At 42.2% G+C, this 9,224-nt stretch overlaps 1 long non-coding RNA gene across 1 annotated transcript; it reads right to left on the bottom strand.

The window, feature by feature from the left end:
* Positions 1-4,410: 4,410 nt before the first annotated feature.
* LOC103584344 lies at positions 4,411-8,115 on the bottom strand. The gene is made up of 3 exons (XR_549964.1): positions 8,032-8,115; positions 7,353-7,473; positions 4,411-5,963 (listed from the first exon to the last, which is right to left on the bottom strand). It is a non-coding gene; the product is annotated as an uncharacterized LOC103584344 (long non-coding RNA).
* Positions 8,116-9,224: the final 1,109 nt, after the last annotated feature.

The raw sequence follows: 9,224 nt of genomic DNA on the forward strand, positions 1-9,224 counted from the left end.
CTTGAATGCAGTTCTCAACCTTGATTGTACACCGAAGCTTAAAACAAATGCTGCTGTCTGGGTCTACCCAGGGGGTTCTGACGGGATGGGCCTGGGGTGCTGCATGGTCATGGACTTGTGAAATGCTCCCCAGGTGATTCTAATGTGCAAGCAAGGCTGAGAGCCAGCTGATCCCTTATTTAACCATCTCCATTGTTCCCATCTATAATTTACAAGCTACATCTAAGAGCTCTGTAATAAACACTGTAGGCTGTCCATTCCCTTTCTCTTTCTGATAGAATCCTGACTTTGTTCTTGTATCTCCCCTCCTTCTGAGGGTCCAGAAGCTATCAGAAGAGGCCTCATACCAGGTCCAGGTTGTATCATGAGTGGTTTAAGATTTCTCAAGCTCAGCACTATTGACACTTGGTGCTGTATCATTCTTTGTGGGGAGGGCTGTCCTGTGCATTGTGGGACGTTGAGCAGCATCTCTGGTCTTGACCCACCAGATGCCAGTAGTAGCCCCAACCCTTAAGTTGTGACAACTGAAAAATGAGAACCACAGGCAGACCCAGCCTATCAGGCAGGCCTGTTGGCCAGGGATTGTTTTAGGCAAGGGTATTTAGGCACAGAAAGTGAGGTAGAAATAATTTCAAGGAAACATTTTCTTTTAAAAAGAGACAAAGGAAATGGGAAAGACATTCCTTTTCTGCTGGATGCATAAAGATGAATCAAACCTGGAATCAAAATGGTCTTGTTGAGGTATGGAATTCACTTGCCCCAGAGCTGGCCTCCCTCAGGACATCTTGGCACATGAAGTAACACAACCCTTCATTATTTGAGGGGCTATGCTTTCTGTTATTGGCAGCTAAATGCTTCCAAACAGCTAGATCCTGAATCCAGGCTATTCTTAATTATTGGGTGTAGGGTAAATGCTGGACATAACCCTATTCCCTCCTCCCCATGCATACCAAAGTTCCCCCTCTCCTCTGGGACACCACCCCTGGACAAGGTAGTTACCCAAGGAAAGGCACATCCCCTTTAAGACAAACAGAAGGCTGGAGGGAGCAGGACCCTAAGTACATGAACAAACACTCTGGTGCCAGGAGAGTAGCGAATAGATTATCTGCTCAGCCAGATCTCTCATGCACTCTGAGTTATGTGAGCTGGGTGAGGGTCTGCACGTAAGCCTTAAAATGATTTACACCCCTGCTCTGATATGTTCAGTATAACTGTTGTATGTACCCCGTGGCAGCGTGGATTTTCAGACTGGCCACTGTCAGTGACTCTCGTAAGTCTAATGAACCAATGTCTCTACCCATTGGGCAACCAGGTGACTTCTTTGCAATAACACTACGTGAGTGCCTCTCAGATTTGGGGCTTCTGTGTTACACCGGGAAACAATACTGTTCCTTTTTCAGAGGTGGACAATTTGCTAGACCACTGTGAATAAGTGGTCAAAATCTGTGTCCACACAGTAGGAAACTAGAAATACACAGCCAAAATTACTACCACGAAGCAGGGTAGCATCTATGTGACGTGTACATTGCTTATGTATGTGGTATATAAATACACTTTGGTAAAATGGGGCCTTGCTCGAGGAGAAAGTAACACATTACATTTCATTAGCCATCAGGCATTGCAGGGAAGCAGATGTTTTATACCTATTAGATACAAATCTAACCCTAGGCAGGGACTTTGGAGCTTCCAGGCAGCTCTCTTAGTGAGAGCCGCAGGTGTGACAGCAAAGCAGTAGGATTTGTTTTCTATAATGTAGTCGTGTTGACTTGTAGAAACAAACTGCTTTCCTATTTCCAAAGTGACTTGTGGGGTCGGTAAGTATAAGGTTCAGTCGCCATCTCAATTTTGTTTCTAGGTGGTGAGTCATGTCCCCTTCCCTCATTTTCATTCATTGAAAAGGTATTTTAAAGAGGCTGCAACTAAAATCAGAGACTTAACATTAACGTGAGACTGAGATTCCAGGCGACGGCTACATGAGCACATTTTTCAGATTTCTGTATTCATTGCCTTTTTTTGTTTTTTAAACAAAGTGACCTGATACGATGGATGGTAAGCAAATAGGTCAGGGGGCGGGGGGTTAGTGGTGTGGGGAGAAGGAACTCTTTTTCCCCACTCCAGGGTGGGTCTCTGGGGAATAACTGTTGAGAGAGACAAGATGAATGGGTGTCTTAGCCAGGAAAACAAATGTGAAAACAAGCAGTTAGCATTCCTTGCAGTTGTGTCAAGGCAAACATTTGAGGAACTGCATTTGTTTCTGTAGTTGCTCTCAACTTATTCAGGAGAGAAAAAGACATTAGTCCAGGAGCACACACTTTCTGCTGGCTCTGAATTGTTTAAATTCTGAATAAAACTTCACATCATGCACATTTATTAAGTTTAGGTCATGTTTAATCAAAAATGCAAAATCAGCCTTTTGAAACTAAATTTCAAGGCCCACCAAGGTAGTAGGGTTGATGATTCCCAGACAGCCCAGGCACAAAGATCTGGAAATCTCAGCTCATGTGCAGAGGCTGATGAAACAGTTAGAGTAAGCTGTGTAGGTGGACAGCTACGGGTGGATTCCAGGGTCTTCATTTACCAGTTGTGCGACCTCCGGCAACTGACTCCCAGCCCTGGGTTCCTTCTCTTTAAAATGGGACTGGTCACATAAAAACTTAACTCAGTTTTGTCCTGAGGATTAAGCCAAATAGAACAAAATACGTACACAGTGCAGTGGTTTATAATAAACGCTTTCAGAAGGTGCTAGCTATGAGAAATCATTAGCTGTTGCCAGTTAATTCTCAGGGTTAGATATGATGACACATTGTGCAAATTCCTCCACTTTAGTCTAATTAAAACTACATAAACGTACAGAACACAGAATAAAAGAGAAACATAATTATCTATACAGGAAACCTTTAACTAACAAACAGGATGTTTAAAAAGTTCATTTTTAAATTGTTCGGAGGATGCTATGTTCCCATAGCAACAGTGCTCTAAGTGGGGGTTAGGATTCCAAGGACTCACAAAAGCAAATTAACCTTTAGTTACCTGAAATACTGTTAGTTCTGATAAGATCAAACCATGGTAGTGCTTTACTAGTACTGAAACAAAGTAGTAAAAAAGAATTGATAAAAAAAAAAAAAGATTAAAAAAAACATTTCAAAATCCTGTGGCTAGAAAGAAGCAGGATTAACTGGAGCCAATGCAGAAGCACCCTGGGCTTGGGAGATGAGGGCACTTAGTCAATGAGAGGCCGTCTCTATGGTGTGTGGGCCTCCATACCAACCTGTGCTTGTTAGCCCTCAATAGGATCTTTTTTTTTGGAGGCTGGCCAGTACTGGGATCCAAATCTTTGACTTCGGTATCATAACACCATGCTCTAACTAACTGAGCTAACCTGATAGCCTATAAATGAACAAATAGTTGGAGAATAGCAGAGGTAGAAAGACTTTCCTGCACAAAAAGACTATGCCCAGAATTAGGAAAGGGCCGTGCTGACACATCCGGATGCATGCTGTGGGAAAGGGCCACCAGAAAGTGGGTTTTGTTGAGCAAAGGCTATGAGAAAAGGAAGGTGTATGCTATCCTGGGGAAGCAGGTTGGAGGGGAAAGCAGCTGTTTCTCTGGCCACCCCAGGTTGTGCCAGGAAGGCTGAGACTGGTTAGGAAGTGGTGGCAATGGAGTGTCTGGTCATCTCTGTGCTCACGGTTCTCCTAACTTACCAGGTATCTGCAGTTCTCATCCTTATAGGTATAGTCCCGAGAGCAGGGACATCATCTTATACACATGTGAAGGTGCAACAGGGTTATAAAGCTTATTTTATATAAGGCTAAAGGTTTTGCTTGTACCTTTGAGAAGGTGTTGAGCGAGTACTTAATACACACGTTTACAAACGGAACTCAAAGCTGTTTGTTGGATTAGTTTAAGTGGCATGTTCCTATATCTATTTTACACTCTATTAGTTCAGTTAAATGTTAATTAGGTGTTAAGTGTAGAAAAGGATCCTTGGTCAAGTAACTTGGAAAGTGTCAGGTGAGAAAGTTAAATCTGATTTCTCTGCTCTCAGACTTTCAGAACCTTTAATATGCTAATTTGCACTGTGAGTGTTCATGAATCCAATCTAGTCAGTGGCAAGTTTCCTGAACTCAAGTGACTATAAATACTTTTTATGTGAAACTTCTTCAAGGACAAGTGTCCTGGGGAATGTACTTGGGAATGGTCCCCTTTACCATCTGGGCAAACCCAAGGCTCTAATACTCCCCAGTTTTCCCTTCCAGCAACACAACCCCCACCCACATCTCCCTTTCCTGTTTTGCCTTTGGCTACTTGTACTTAATCCCTCCAGAGGTTTTCGCTAATGATCTAATGTGGTATGTGTATTTTAATCTGAAAATGTAGAAAGCCAAACAAATTTGACACAAAAGAAGCTTTAATAGCAGGATTTCAGGCACCTTTATTCATGGCAGGTATTTTTAGTCAAGGGAGCCTGCCTTTGAAATCTTTGTTACTTAAGGAAGCCAACTCCTAAGTCCCAACTCTCCTTACAACAGCCATGCCATATCTCCATTTGCTGTTTATGAGGCTTGAAAACATCCTTCACTCAGGTTTCAGCTGGTCTGGTCAGAGCCCTGTGTGAGTGGGCCATTCATGGGCTAAACCCTGCAGCACAACTTGCTGGTCTGGTCAAAGGATTTTCTGCAGCTGGTAATAATAGTGCTAAGTTCATTTTATTTCAGAAGAATTTTACTCTTTTGTGTTCCCCACATAGTTTGTAAATAGGACAAATTATTATATAGTTGCAATACAAACAAGACTGGTGATATGGAAAACTTAAAAAAAAAATCATCCTGTTTTCGTTAAGGAGGGTTTCCTTCTATGAAGGGCCATACCATTCCTCAACTTTTTCAAGTTTTTGTTATACAAAATCACTTTGCAGTGACAATCACATGCTTGGCATTCCAGGTCATCAATACTGGCCTCGAGGCTTAGCATTCCTGACACTGCATTTTTGATGGCAAGAATTATCATCCCTGTCTCTAGAATTAATAATAAAATTGTTACTTTGCAAGAATTTAGGTAAGAAATAGTTTAAGTAAAATAGTGTTTCTTAAAAACTTGAGCCTACTAATGAGCCATTTATCATTTCCTAGCCAAGCAACTTAAAACGGTCTTTTCCTTTTTCAATCAGTAGCTCAAAGAAAGGAGGGAGTAATTGAGTTTTAAAATCCTGCCAGATATGTTTACACTGTAGATGAGCAATGTAACGTCCTACTGAAATATTAGATTCTCATGCAAAACTCTAAAAAACGAATGCCTTATTACATCAGGCTATTCAGTTATTTTCTGTATCTTAAAAGTTCTAACACAGTAATGTGGCAGAGATTACTTTTCACTGACTTTAGCATCTGATCTCCTAACTTAATTACAAGTCATGGTTCAATTATGAGTTTTGGCAACAGAGCAGTGTCAGACATTTCTGAATAAACAATTTTTAAATGTTTTCTGCCATTTCAAAAGTATTGCCCACACACTATTTGGTGTCAGCTCACAGTCACTTTGTGCTGAGAAGAAAAGAACCCTAAACTCTACAGATGTCTTACTTCACCAAGTGTATCTGTAATCGAAGAATCTACTATTTGTTTAATAAAAAAAATTACACAGCAACTTTTACCAAACAGTAACCACCACAAAAGGAATGGCAGGAAAAAATGATTTCACAAAAGTACACTAAAAAATTTGACAATTTTATGCAGGATCTGCCAAGGTTTTAGTGTTTAATAATTAATAGCACAACTGACCAAGGTCCAAGATGTTCAAAAAACTGGGGGAAACTCACTCTATAACTATATAGTCGGTGATAAGAATGCACACTTCATAATACAAAACCTGTCTACACATAACAGTTAGCTGCAAAAAGCCATTCGGTCTTCTCTTGGCTTGGAAAAACGGTATTCCAGATTTCAGTGTAAATTATTAGCAACCTGTTGAAGAGGAAAAACCATCAACTTGTTTTTCATTATATGAGGACAAATAAAAATGATACATAGAATTATCAACTAAAAATCCTTTGAGAATCCTCTAATGAATTAAACTTTTTTGCATAATATTCTAGCAAAAATAAAAGATTTAACTGAAATCTTTATCAAAAATTTTTCTGAATTGTTTCCTTCTCCCATTTCTTTCTTTGTATTATCCCTGTCACTCAATTGTCTTAAGTCCCATAATTCTTGAGAGGATGTTATCACTCCACTGATGGGATTTCTGACTGCCAAATAATATAAAGAGATCCAGAGAAGCTTCTAAGATTCAGACATTTTCCAAATTATCTCTAGATAGGAATAAAGATGACAAATCCAAAACAAATATGTGATTTACTCACACAGTGAATCAACCCAATCTGTTGTTAATAGAAAAGCAAATTTAAGCATCTTTAACCTCCCAAACCTCTATTTATTTTCATGGATTTCAAAGCAACCTCAATTTCATAGTTACTTAAAATTTGGTTCAGGGCATGCCCAGAAAATAAGAAAGGAATTAGGTATCTTTTACTGTATAGTCTGCTTGGTACTTTCATTACTAAAAATGCTCAGTAAACTTTATTTTTACAGTGAATTAAAATGCTACAAATGGAATGTGAGGAAAGTGAGCTTAAAAATTATTTGGGGGTTGTAACAAGGTCAGTACCACCACACACATACACACACAGGAAAAAGCTTACAATGAAGAAACCCACAGTGTTGAGTGGTCACTGTGCATCTAATCTTGCTATATGTTTTATTATTTTACAAGGTCAGTACCACCACACACATACACACACAGGAAAAAGCTTACAATGAAGAAACCCACTGTGTTGAGTGATCACTGTGCATCTAATCTTGCTATATGTTTTTATTTTTATTTTTGGCAGCTGGTCCACACAGGTATTGAACCCTGGATCTTGGTGATATCAGCACCACATTCTAACCAACTGAGCTAACTGGCCAGCCCTATGTAAGTTTTTTAATTAGTTGTCTTTCTTCTGATATCCAGTGGAAATTTAAATCAATCTAGAGTAAAGGCTTAATGTGGCCACACATTGTGGCTTTTCAGGTCAACAAAAACACATTTGTTACTGGTTGGAATGATACAAACCCAGTGGTTATCTAATGTTAGACAGTTGTCTTAACTATGATATATACGCCTAATTAATAAAAACTGGGAAAATAAATTTTACATAATTAGGTTGGCATGAAAAATTTCAAACCATGGCGTCCACAGGGTAACAATAAAAGGGATGCTTGCCGGCGTCATGGCTGGGAACTGATCTAGAGAAAGGGTGATTACATCAAAATTATACTTTCAGGTTATCACTCTGTACTGCACCCCCTCACCTTCAACTCTTTGGTGTGGCGGGTATCTTGTTTTCACCTTCCAGTTCTTCCACCCCAGCCTGTGTCATGAGGTCTGCGATGTTTTTCTCCAGATCATCAATGCGACTACTCATATCATCAAGTGGTGAAGTTAAAGGTGACACACACCAACATCTCCCCATGTCTTATCCTTTTCATCCAAGCCCCTGATAACTATGGCCTTAAACACAACTGTCTTAAGGAAGTGGATTTTCCAGTTTCCTTACAGTCTGGTGGTTAAGAGTACAGGAGTCAGGGGCAAGGCAGCCCTAACCCTTACAAGCAGTAGGAACCCTGGTAAGTTCTTAAACTTTTCTAAACTTCAGTTACTTCCTTCGCTAGATAAAGATGATAACAGCATAACCTGTTCATAAGGTGGTAGTGAGGATGAAAGGAGAGACACACATAAAGTGCTCAACAGTCAATCATACCAGCCATTATAGTTGGTTGACTGCGAGTTCCTCCAGCCAGTGATCTGTCTAGCTCAGCTGTACCCCTAACCCTTAGCACAGTCCTTCTGACGAACACAGTACATCCAAGCTCAGTAAAAAGTTTAAGAGACTGGCTGAAGCTGGCCTGCAGACCACCCATATACCCCATCGCTACCCTGCAAATAGGATCCAAAGGCCCATGAGAGGCCAACTACAAATAAAAAGGATATTTCTTCCAATGATCTGGTCAGACATGGTCTGAAATTTATCTTGCATCTGTTGCAGAAGTGTCTGCACCTTAAAAACAAAACAAAACAAATTGCGCACTTGTCTTGAGACACCTTCATGGGATCAGGACCGCAGCACTGGTCCCGGTGTCAGGAACCTAGGATCCTGGGTTCCAGCCCCAAATCGGGCTCTTGGCACCAGTGCAGCCTTCAGCCAGGACTCTGCTCCTCGGAGTTTCAGTTTTGCCATCTGTCAAATTGGACAGCTGGGCGGGTGAGGCGCCCCGCAGTCTGGGCCCGCTGCGGTGCAAAACTCGCGGTCTTTGGGTGGTTTTCGACGCCTGGGTACATACACCTGGGTGTGAGAGGCACTGGAGGACGGGTGGACGGCTCAGGGTGTGGGAGTGGGAAGGTGGCGGGGCCCGGGGGTCACACGGGGAAGGTTGGCATGAAAAATTTCAAACCATGGCGTCCACAGGGTAACAATAAAAGGGATGCTTGCTGGCGTCATGGCTGGGAACTGATCTAGAGAAAGGGTGATTACATAAAAATTATACTTTCAGGTTATCACTCTGTACTGCACCCCCTCACCTTCAACTCTTTGGTGTNCCCCGCCCCCTTAGCTAGCCCCGCCCCGCTCCCGCCTCGCACGCAGCCCGCGGCAGAGAGAAGTGGGACAAAACCGGAAGTGGCCTTGGCCTCTTTTCCAGGTTGTGGTGGAGGATGGGTCGGGTGTTCTGTGGTCTGTCGGGGCGCACGTGCTGGGCGCCTACCCTCAAACAAAACACTCTTGCGGCCGCCACCAGGTCGAGAAAAATGACCAGCCCCAGTGAAAGTCCCTTGGGTCCCCTTCCTCTCACCCCCACTCCCATGTGGGTGTCCAGTGTCCTGACTTGGAACACGGTAGCTTCATTTTGTCTGTGTTTCAATTTCATCTAAGTAGAATCAGACAGGAAGCCGGCCTAGCGTCTGGCTTCTTCCCTACTTGATGCACCTGGTGTTGAGTGGGAAAGGTTCCCAGAAGGCAGAGTCAGGGGGTTGAGACTATGGATTTGAGTGATTAAGGAGGTTGGCACTGCTGAGCTGGCACCTCAAGTTCCAGTCCACAGGTGGTCTTGGGATTGGGTCTCATTGCAAGAGGGTAGGAAAGGCCAGCTCCAGTGTGAGTTTAGCTGGAGGGAGGCTGTAAGGGAGCC

This window comes from Galeopterus variegatus, unplaced genomic scaffold, assembly GCF_000696425.1.
Source record: "Galeopterus variegatus unplaced genomic scaffold, G_variegatus-3.0.2 Scaffold197, whole genome shotgun sequence".
NCBI classification, from domain to species: Eukaryota; Metazoa; Chordata; class Mammalia; order Dermoptera; family Cynocephalidae; genus Galeopterus; species Galeopterus variegatus.